The sequence below is a fragment of the Peromyscus leucopus genome, chromosome 5, assembly GCF_004664715.2.
Source record: "Peromyscus leucopus breed LL Stock chromosome 5, UCI_PerLeu_2.1, whole genome shotgun sequence".
NCBI lineage: Eukaryota > Metazoa > Chordata > Mammalia > Rodentia > Cricetidae > Peromyscus > Peromyscus leucopus.
Genome location: NC_051067.1, coordinates 48,977,975 through 48,987,310, shown reverse-complemented (window position 1 = coordinate 48,987,310; position 9,336 = coordinate 48,977,975). Strand labels below are relative to the sequence as shown.

At 43.4% G+C, this 9,336-nt stretch overlaps 1 non-coding gene across 1 annotated transcript; it reads right to left on the bottom strand.

Moving 5' to 3' along the window:
• Positions 1-7,844: 7,844 nt before the first annotated feature.
• LOC114685962 lies at positions 7,845-8,008 on the bottom strand. The gene has a single exon (XR_003733513.1). It is a non-coding gene; the product is annotated as a U1 spliceosomal RNA (small nuclear RNA).
• Between the last annotated feature and the right edge of the window lie 1,328 nt (positions 8,009-9,336).

Sequence of the window (9,336 nt, the reverse complement as noted above, 5' to 3'; positions counted from 1 at the left end):
CAGAAAAAATAAAGTTAATTAAGTCTGTTAAAAAAAATAGAATAGAGACAAGACAAAGATATATCTAGGATAATCTTTGAGGTTTAAAAGAAAAAGAACAGTTGAATTCTCTTGAAAACCAGAGAACTGAGGCTGCCTATGGTGATTTGAAAGAAAATGACCCCCAAAGGGAGTGGCACTATTAGGAGATGTGTCATTGTTGAAGGAAGTGTGTCACTGTGGGGGCAGGCTTTGAGGTCTCTCTTGCTCAATCTTCCCTCAGTGTGACTGTCAGTCGACTTCCTGTTGCCTTTGAGTCAAGATGTAGGACTCTCAGCTCCAGTACCATGTCTGTTTGCATGCCACCATGCTCACTGAAACTATAAGTGAGCCTCAATTAAATGTTTTCATTTATAAGAGTTGCTGTGGTCATTGTGTCTCTTCCAAACAATAAAAATATAACTAAGACAGAAGTTGGTACCAGGAGTGGGGTATTGCTGTGATAGGCCTGACCATGTTTTTGTTTGGAGGAATTTGGACTTTGGTACTTTGGTTATGAAAGCAGTGGGATGCTAAAGCACTGCTGGGCCATACTGGTAGGAGCGTGGAAGACAGAGGTGCCAAGAGTTAGCTGAACTGTCAGAGGCTCACTCAAGTGGTTTCAGAGGAGAATTTTAGTATGTTACCTAGAGATCATTCTTGTGATACTTTGGTGAAGAATGTAGCTGCTTTTTGCCCTTGTCCAAAGAGTCTGCCTGAGGCTAAAGTGAAGAGTTTTGAATTAATTCCATTGGCAGAGGAAATCTCAAAACAGCCTACTATAGACTCTATTGTGTGGTTATTAGTGGTAACTCTAATGAACATATAAAATGAAAAGAAGAAAGCTGCGAAGTTTACCCTGCTTTCAGTTACATCAAAAACCAGAATGGCACTAAGTCCTGTGTTCAAGGAGATAAACAGATTAAGAAATTAAATAAAGGGAGTGGTGACCTCAGGGCAAGCTCCTACCCAGCTAAGTTTCCAAAAAGGAACTAAAAAAAGTTTAGAGTTGGATGTGGTGGTGCACACCTTTAATTCCAGCACAGAGAAGGCAGAGGCTGGAGTATCTCTGAGTTTAAGGCCAGCCTGGTCTAGAGATCCAGTTTCAGGACAGGCAAGCTTAGGCAGCTGAAGGACAGAAAGCTGGTGAAGATGTAATTGAATGAGGAGGCCATGTTCCAGCCCCAGCAAGCAGCAGAACTTGGAAGCTTTGGCCATGTGGTTCTGGCTTTATAGTTAAGGATAGAAGAAAGGGTTATGGAATTTGCCTCAGTGCCTAAGGAAAGCAGCTAAGGCCAGGTATGTGTCATGGGTATCCCTGAATGGAGGCCTAGAGAGGCCATTGCATAAAACTGTGAAGGTGAAGCCTGGATTGCCTTGAAGAACCCAAAATGTTAGAGATGCCAGAGTCATGGGATACCCGCCGAGGAGAGCTACTAACAGGGAGTGGAACCAGCCCAAGAGAAAGAAATGTATTGTAGTCAACAAAGCTGAATGGAATTGAAGATCTGAAGAGAGTTTTGACATCAGACATGGAGATGCAGAGTTTGGAGTTTGCCCAGCTGGCTTTTGGTCTTGCTTTTGTCTAGTATTTCCTCACTATGCTCCCTTCCTTATGTTTCAGAATAGTAATATATATCCTGTGCCATTATATGTTGGAGGTATATGATATGCTTTTTTATTTTGATTTTGTTTGTTTGTTTATTTTCCCAAGAGAGGGTTTCTCTGTGTAGCTTTGCGCCTTTCCTGGAACTTACTTTGGAGACCAGGCTGGCCTCGAACTCACAAAGATCTGCTTGCCTCTGCCACCACCGCCCAGCTTATTTTGATTATTACAGGTGGATTACAGTTAAGAGATTGCCACGACTCTCAGAAGAGACTTTGGACTTTGAAACAAGTTTGAGACTGATAGACTACAGGGACTTTTGAAATTGGACTGAATGCATTTTTTTACATTATGATATGACTATAATACTTTGGGGGCTAGGGAGTGGAATGTGGTGGTTTGAAAGAAAATGACCCCCAAAGGCTTAATACACCTATTAAGAGGTGTATCCCTGTTAGAGGAAGTATGTCACTGTGGGGGCGGGCTTTGAGGTCTCTTGCTCAATCTTCCCTCAGTGTGACTGTCAGTTGACTTCCTGTTGCTCCTGAGTCAAGATGTAGGACTCTCAGCTCCAGCAGCACGTTTGCCTGAACACCACCATGCTCCCCACAATGATGATAATGGACTGAACTTCTGAAGCTGTAAGCTGTAAGCGAGCTCCCTCAATTAAATGTTTTTCTTCATAAGAGTTACTGTGGTCATGGTGTCTCTTCACAGCAATAGAAACCTAAGACACTGCCGGATACTAAATAACAAGTCTCAGAAGCCTCCTTAAGGATCTCCATGTCCTTGTTAGGAAATGTATCATACACTCTGGGATAGTACTACAGTTTGCATGTAAAATGTCCCCTGCAGGCTCCTATATTCAGATACTTGGTCTCCATCTGCTGGTGCTGTTATAAGAGGTTGTGGAAGCTTTTAGACATGGAGCCTGGCTCGAAGACATAGGGGTGCAGAGGTGGACTTAAGGGTTGTAGGCCAGATCTGTTTCCAGGTGGAGCTCTGTGCTTCCTTACAGCTAAGATTTGAAGAGCATGCCCATGGTGCGAGCTCCCACCACCATGGATAGAGTCCCTTGTGGTGGTATTGTGTATTCTAATAAATTTATCTGGGGTCAGAGAACAGACAGCCACTAGATACAAAGGCTAGAAAATGGTGGCACTCACACCTTTAATCCTAGCATTCCAGAGATAGAAATCCCTCTGGATCTCTTTGAGTTCAAGGCCACATTGGAAATAGCCAAGCATGGTGACACGCCTTTAATCCCAGAAAGCCAGCCTTTAATCCCAGGGAGTGGTGGTAGAAAGCAGGAAGATATATAAGGCGTGAGGGCGAGAAACTAGAAGCATTTTGGCCTGGTTAAGCATTTGGCTGGTTAAGCATTCAGGCTTTTGAGCAGCAATTCAGCTGAAAGCCATTGGGATGAGGACTCAGAAGCCTCCAGTCTGAGGAGACAAGACCAGCTGAGGATCCGGCGAGGTGAGATAGCTGTGGCTTATTCTGTCTCTCTGACCTTCCAGTATTCACCCCAATAACTGGCCTCAGGTTTGATTTTATTAATAAGAACTTTTAAGATTCCTGCAACAGTGCCTGCTCCAATGTCTTATCTGCCCACCATCAGGGACTGTATATGTGGACTCTGAGCCAAAATAAATCCCCTCCTCACTGAAGAGGCATTGACAGAAATAGATGGTTGTGTTGCCTCCTAAAATCTAATTTTTTAAAAACAGAGCTAAGGACTACTTTGTGCATTTCATTACTGGAGCATCAGTCCTGGTCCTCTATATTTGGTGGCACCACAGACCGCACTCACCAGACTCCTACTTTCCTTGTCATCTCTACTGTTATTTATTACACGGCGCAATGCTATTCATTAAGTGGCACTGTTTACCATGCAAGAAAAGCCACAAGGTACAACAAAACCCACTATAAGAGTTTATTAAGGGAAGGGAACAGAAGGGGTGTGCATAGGTCTATGGGGAATGACCATGCAGGAAGAGAAAGGATGAATATATGGAACCCACTTTTATAGATTCCCACCCCCCTGCACATATATGGGCTTACATAGCTATGCCACACATGTGCATGGATTATGTGGTCATACTGCATGTAAATTTCATGATCACACATTGCACGGATTATATAGGACATAAGGCCCTGGGATGACTAAGCATCTTGACAGCGCATGTGCAGTCATGCAGCTAGGAATTCTAACACCTACCTACATGGCTACCAGAAATGGTAGTAGGGAGGATGGTAGAAACAACAGGCCATGCCCTTTTTCTTGGCCCTCCTCTCAGGGCTACAAAGCCCCTAGTTAGAAGCCAGCTTATCTTCACTAGAGTCGAGACCAGGCCATCTCCACCTATCATAAGCCTACATGTCAGAGCATTACCTATACTCGTTTAGGTTCCAATTCAAAACCACATTAAATACAATCCCATCAGGACTGAGGTGACAGCTCAGACAGACAGACAGATATGCCTTGCAAGGCTAAGGACCCAAGTTAAATCCCAGAATGTAAGTAAAAAATGCTGGGTGTCACACATTTGTAATCCTAACACTAGTGAGGCAGAGAAAGTCAGATGCCTGACACCCACTGGCCATCTAGCCTAGCCTACTTGGTGAGCTCCAGGCTCAGACTCTGTCTCAAAGGAGGTAGGGGGGTATTCCTGAAGATGGCATCTAAAGTTGCTGACCTCTGGCTTTCATGTGTACCTACACACTTATGTTCAACTGTACACACATATAAAACCAAATAAAAAGAATACAATCCCACCAGTACTTTCCTCTCCAGTTCAGCAAGATCCATAGACCTCTCTGGAAGCTTGTACTAATGCAAAATAACATGCAAAATCATCCTAATTCATTAATTTATCACCACACAGCCACATCCTCCCCAACTGTCTTTTAGCATTGATGCATTCCCCTAGATTTGCTAGATTAGGTTTTGTGTTTCCCTCCCCTCTTGTTAACTACAGTCCAAAGACAACCAAGCCCTTGTGTAATGCAATCCCCCCAGGTTAGGAACCACACTGAACTAAGACTTCCTACAGTCTCCTCTGCGGGTGACCCTCTAGTCCTAGTGTTTTTCCTAGAATGCCAAGTTAGTCCAGACCTAAGGCAGCCTCTGCAGCAGCCTCATTACACTCTGCTAAAAATCCATTTCTCATTTTAATTCCTTTGAACTAAGTGTCTGCCCTCTCACTTTTCATCTCTGACTTGTTCCTGACAGGAAAATCATCGTGAAATTCCAAGTCCTTCTCCCTCTCCAGAGCTCTTCAATAGATCCCACCCTGAGGTCAGAAAACTTAATAATCTTCCACTCAGAGACAGGACTTTAATTCTCTCCCTACTAAGTCACATTAAAAAATAACTGCTATCAATGGTTGTGCTTTTCCTCCTGTAAGCACAATTCTCTTACAATTTCTGTGGGAGACATTTGTGTGAGTGAGACTAATTCATGCTGAAGATCAATGTGTGCCCTACCTCTCTGTGTTCTCTGACCCAGATGTAGCATGCAGAGGGCTCTGTCTACAAAAGCAACAGAGGACAAAGACTCGCCTCTGACTCGTAGCAAGCATCATTTACACAGGATAACTATACAGAGTAGATTTTGCTATACAGGATTTGGGGGTTGCTTTTGACTGATTACGATGTGACTGGGGCTTCAGTACCCTGCTACCTTGGCTTTCCTGTAGTGGAGGACTGTAACTTGGAATTGTGAGCCAAATAAATCCTTTCTCCCTTAAGATGATTTTGCCAGTGTTTCATCACATCAACAGAAAAGAAACTAAGACACGTAGTTTGCATTGCAATCCATTTAGCAGCTAGCCTAGAGTACACAATGAGCCTACTCCTCAGCACTCTCCAGCTCTTCTACCATTATTGGTTTCTTCTACTCAAACTCCCACCTTGGATCATGGTTCTGTGCCCTTCCTTCTCTAGCCTCCTTCTAGAGTCTTCTCACATGGCTCCCTGAAACTCTTGTTCAAAGACACATCCTTCTAGCTCATTCTCAGCCTAACCAATTCATACTCCAAAGCAAACATTTTACAGCCAGATCTTCCCAAGAATGGCTGGAGGGTATTTATAACTTCTTGATGTCCTATTGGCACAGCCTACCACCTTCAGCCCACATCCCCTCAACTTTAAAATCACCATGGCTACCCCTGATTCCTTAGTTTGCTACCATCGTCCATCTTTTTACTTAGCAGCTGACATATATTCATGGATACCCTTCTTGCAGGGACTGCTCCAGTCTCTTGGTCTAGCAAAGGAACAAATATACCCCATGATGTAGTGGCACTTGTGTTAAGTGGAAGAAAAAAGGAGAACAGAACATACATAAACATGTAGTGCGATACCATAAGAGACATAAAGAAAACTCAAAAGGTTCAGAGAGTTGATGATGGAAGATGTTATTTACACTGAGAAGCACCCTTCTAGGTCTATTAGTCATGGTTCTTTAGAGGAACAGAGCTTATAAAACACACACACACACACACACACACACACACACACACACACACACACACGATTTATTAGACTGGCTCACACATTATATCCAGCTAGTCCATCAATGGCTGTATTTAGCAAATGGAAATTCAAGAATTCAGTAGTTGTCCAGTCCATGAAGCTGGATATCTCAGCTAGTCTTCAGTATATACTAGCGTCCTGAAGAAGTAGACTCTAATGCCAATAAAGGAATAGACTTGCCAGTAACAGCAAGAGCTAGCAGGCAATGATCTTCCACGTCCTTTCTATATAGGCTGCCATAAGACAATGTGGCTCTGATTAAAGGTGGATCTTCCCCACCTCAAAAGATCCAGATTAAAAGCAGACCTCCCCACTTCATATGATTTAAGTAAGAAAAAAATTCCTCACAGGTATACCTAGCCACTTAGGTTTTAGTTAATTCCAGATATAATTAAGTTGACAACCAAGAATAACCTTCATAAGTCCATCCCTTGTCAACGTGACACAATCATATCTCCTTATACAATACCTGGTAACAATTTCTGTCTTAGTCATTGACTGTTCTATTTTTGTGAAGAGACACCATGACCAAGGCAACTCATAAAAGAAAGCATTTAATTGGAGGCTTGCTTACAATTTCAGAGGTTTAGTCCATTGTCATCATGGTACAGTGGAGCATGGTAGCACACAGGGCACTGGAGAAGTAACTGAGAGCTACATCCTGATCCACAGGCAGAAGGATGAAAGAGACTGGGCCTTACATAAGCTTTTGAAACCTCAAAGCCCACCTCCAATGACAAACTTCCTCCAACAAGGACACACCTACTCCAACAAGGACACACCTACTCCAACAAGGACACACCTACTCCAACAAGGACACACCTACTCCAACAAGGACACACCTACTCCAACAAGGACACACCTACTCCAACAAGGACATACCTCCTAATTCTTCTAATTCTTTCCAACAGTTCCAGTTCCACTATCTGGTGACTAGGCATTCAGATATATGAGCCTTTGGGGGCCGGGTGGGGGGGGCGCAATTCTCATTCAAACCACCACAGTAAGGGAAGGAAGGGATGGGGTCAGCCATGTAAGAATGTGACAAACAAGTATCCTGAAAACAGACAGTTACTAGAAGTCCAAGGCCAGGGTGCTGCCAGGTTTGGCATCTGTTTAAAGCCTGTCCCTTAGAGACTATGCATCTCATGTGGTAAAAAGAAGGAGATATTTTTCAGAAAAAGTTATCATGATCCACCATTTAACCTGTAGTTTACAGCTGGTTTATAGTCTGCCTCCCATGCCAAGTCAGGGCCTCACTGTAGGTTAGGCTGACCCGAAACTCACTGTGTGTCTTAGTTCCTTCTCTGTTGATGTGATAAAACACTGTGGCAAAATCAACTTAAGAGAGAAAGGGTTTATTTGGCTCACAATCCCAAGTTACAGTCCTCCACTACAGGAAAGCCAAGGTAGCAGGGTACTGAAGCCCCAGTCACGTCACAATTAGTCAGCAAAGAGCAATGAATTAATGTATGCATTCTAGTCGGTCATTTTTACATTTTGTTTGTTTGTTTTTCATTTTGTTTTTCAAGACAGGGTTCCTTTGTGTAGATCTAGCTGTCCTAAAACTAACTCTGTAGACCAGGCTGGCCTCTAACTCACAGAGATCCACCTGCCTCTGCCTCCTTAGTGCTGCCCAGCTCATTTTTACATTTTTTTTTCTTTTCTTTTTTTTTTAAATGAGGGGAGAGCGCGAACGCAGTCCCCCACTACCACAAATTATGCTGTCGAGTTTCCCACATTTGAGGAAATCACAGGGGTCAGCACATCCGGAGTGCAATGGATAAGCCTCGCCCTGGGAAAACCAACTTCGTGATCATGGTATCTCCCCTGCCAGGTAAGTATTTATACAGTCCAGATCTTCCTACTGTTAATCCCACTAATCGAGAATAAGACCACCACCACGGTTTAAAACCAAATTTGAAGCAAGCTTTACTGATCAGGTAGATGTGTTCTGGCTAGGTCCATACTCAGGTTCCTGAGAAATGGCCCAGATCACAGTTTGTAGTGGCTTAAGAAGGAAATCCCATAATTCATTGCATTTCCCACCAGATCCAATCATGAGCAAGCATGCATCCTGATGTACCTCCAGCTTGTGAACCTCCTGCCCATATGTGATCAAGGACATCACAGATGGGCCAAACAAACATGTTTAGGGGAGTTAAAAACATGTGGTTTGTTATCTCCCATAAACAATAGCCTCCAGCATTTCAGGAACTATCTGTCCTTGGGCAAGGGGCTTGCAGACCAGAGGCATTTTTGTTTCATGGATCTCTTAGGCATAGTAATTAAAACTTAAAATGTAACTTTGGCTCTCATACTACCTCAATTATATAATCAGGATAATCCCCAAAGGCACTCCAAAGCCCGTCTCCCAGGTAATTCTAGGTTTTGTCAAGATAATAATTAACACTAAACCATCACACTATGTATTCCGGGATGATCTCAGACTCACACCATTCTTCTTGGCCTTCTGAGTGCTGGGATTCCAAGTATGAACCACCATGCTTAGCTGATATTTTTAAATTCTGTTTTGTAATCATTCATTCAAAATTATTTAGTGATCACTTACAAGGTGCTACAGACTAAGGAGCAATAAAATACACAAGGGTACGTTCTCCTGAAGTAAATATGTAGGATATACAAGTAAAACAAAGTACAATGTGGACTAGAAACAATGGTACTAAGAATATGGAGATAAAAATAAGCCAGGATAGTAATCTAAAGCAGTAAGGGTTATCTTACCCCAAAGGGGCAGCCATATGGCCTGGGCTTTCTTGTGAGGATGGGGTTCATCAGAGACAGATGGCATAATGAGGCTCAGAGTCGATAATCTTAGGGAATGTAGGAGTCCTGGGGAGCGGGGAGTGGAGCCCTGGGTTTTCCTCCTCACTTCTGAAGATGGAAAAGCAGCAGAGACTAGGAACTGCGGTGAGTGAACCAGAGCCCACCTCACACCCAGGCAGGACGACAGAGCTCCACCACCTCCTTGATTTTTAAGCTGTAATTCTCTCTCTCTCTCTCTCTCTCTCTCTCTCTCTCTCTCTCTCTCTCTCTCTCTCTCTCTCTCTGTGTGTGTGTGTGTGTGTGTGTGTGTGTGTGAATGCATATGTGTATGCAGGTGCACATGTATACATGTGGAGGCCAGAGGTTGCTGTCAGGTATCTTCCTTG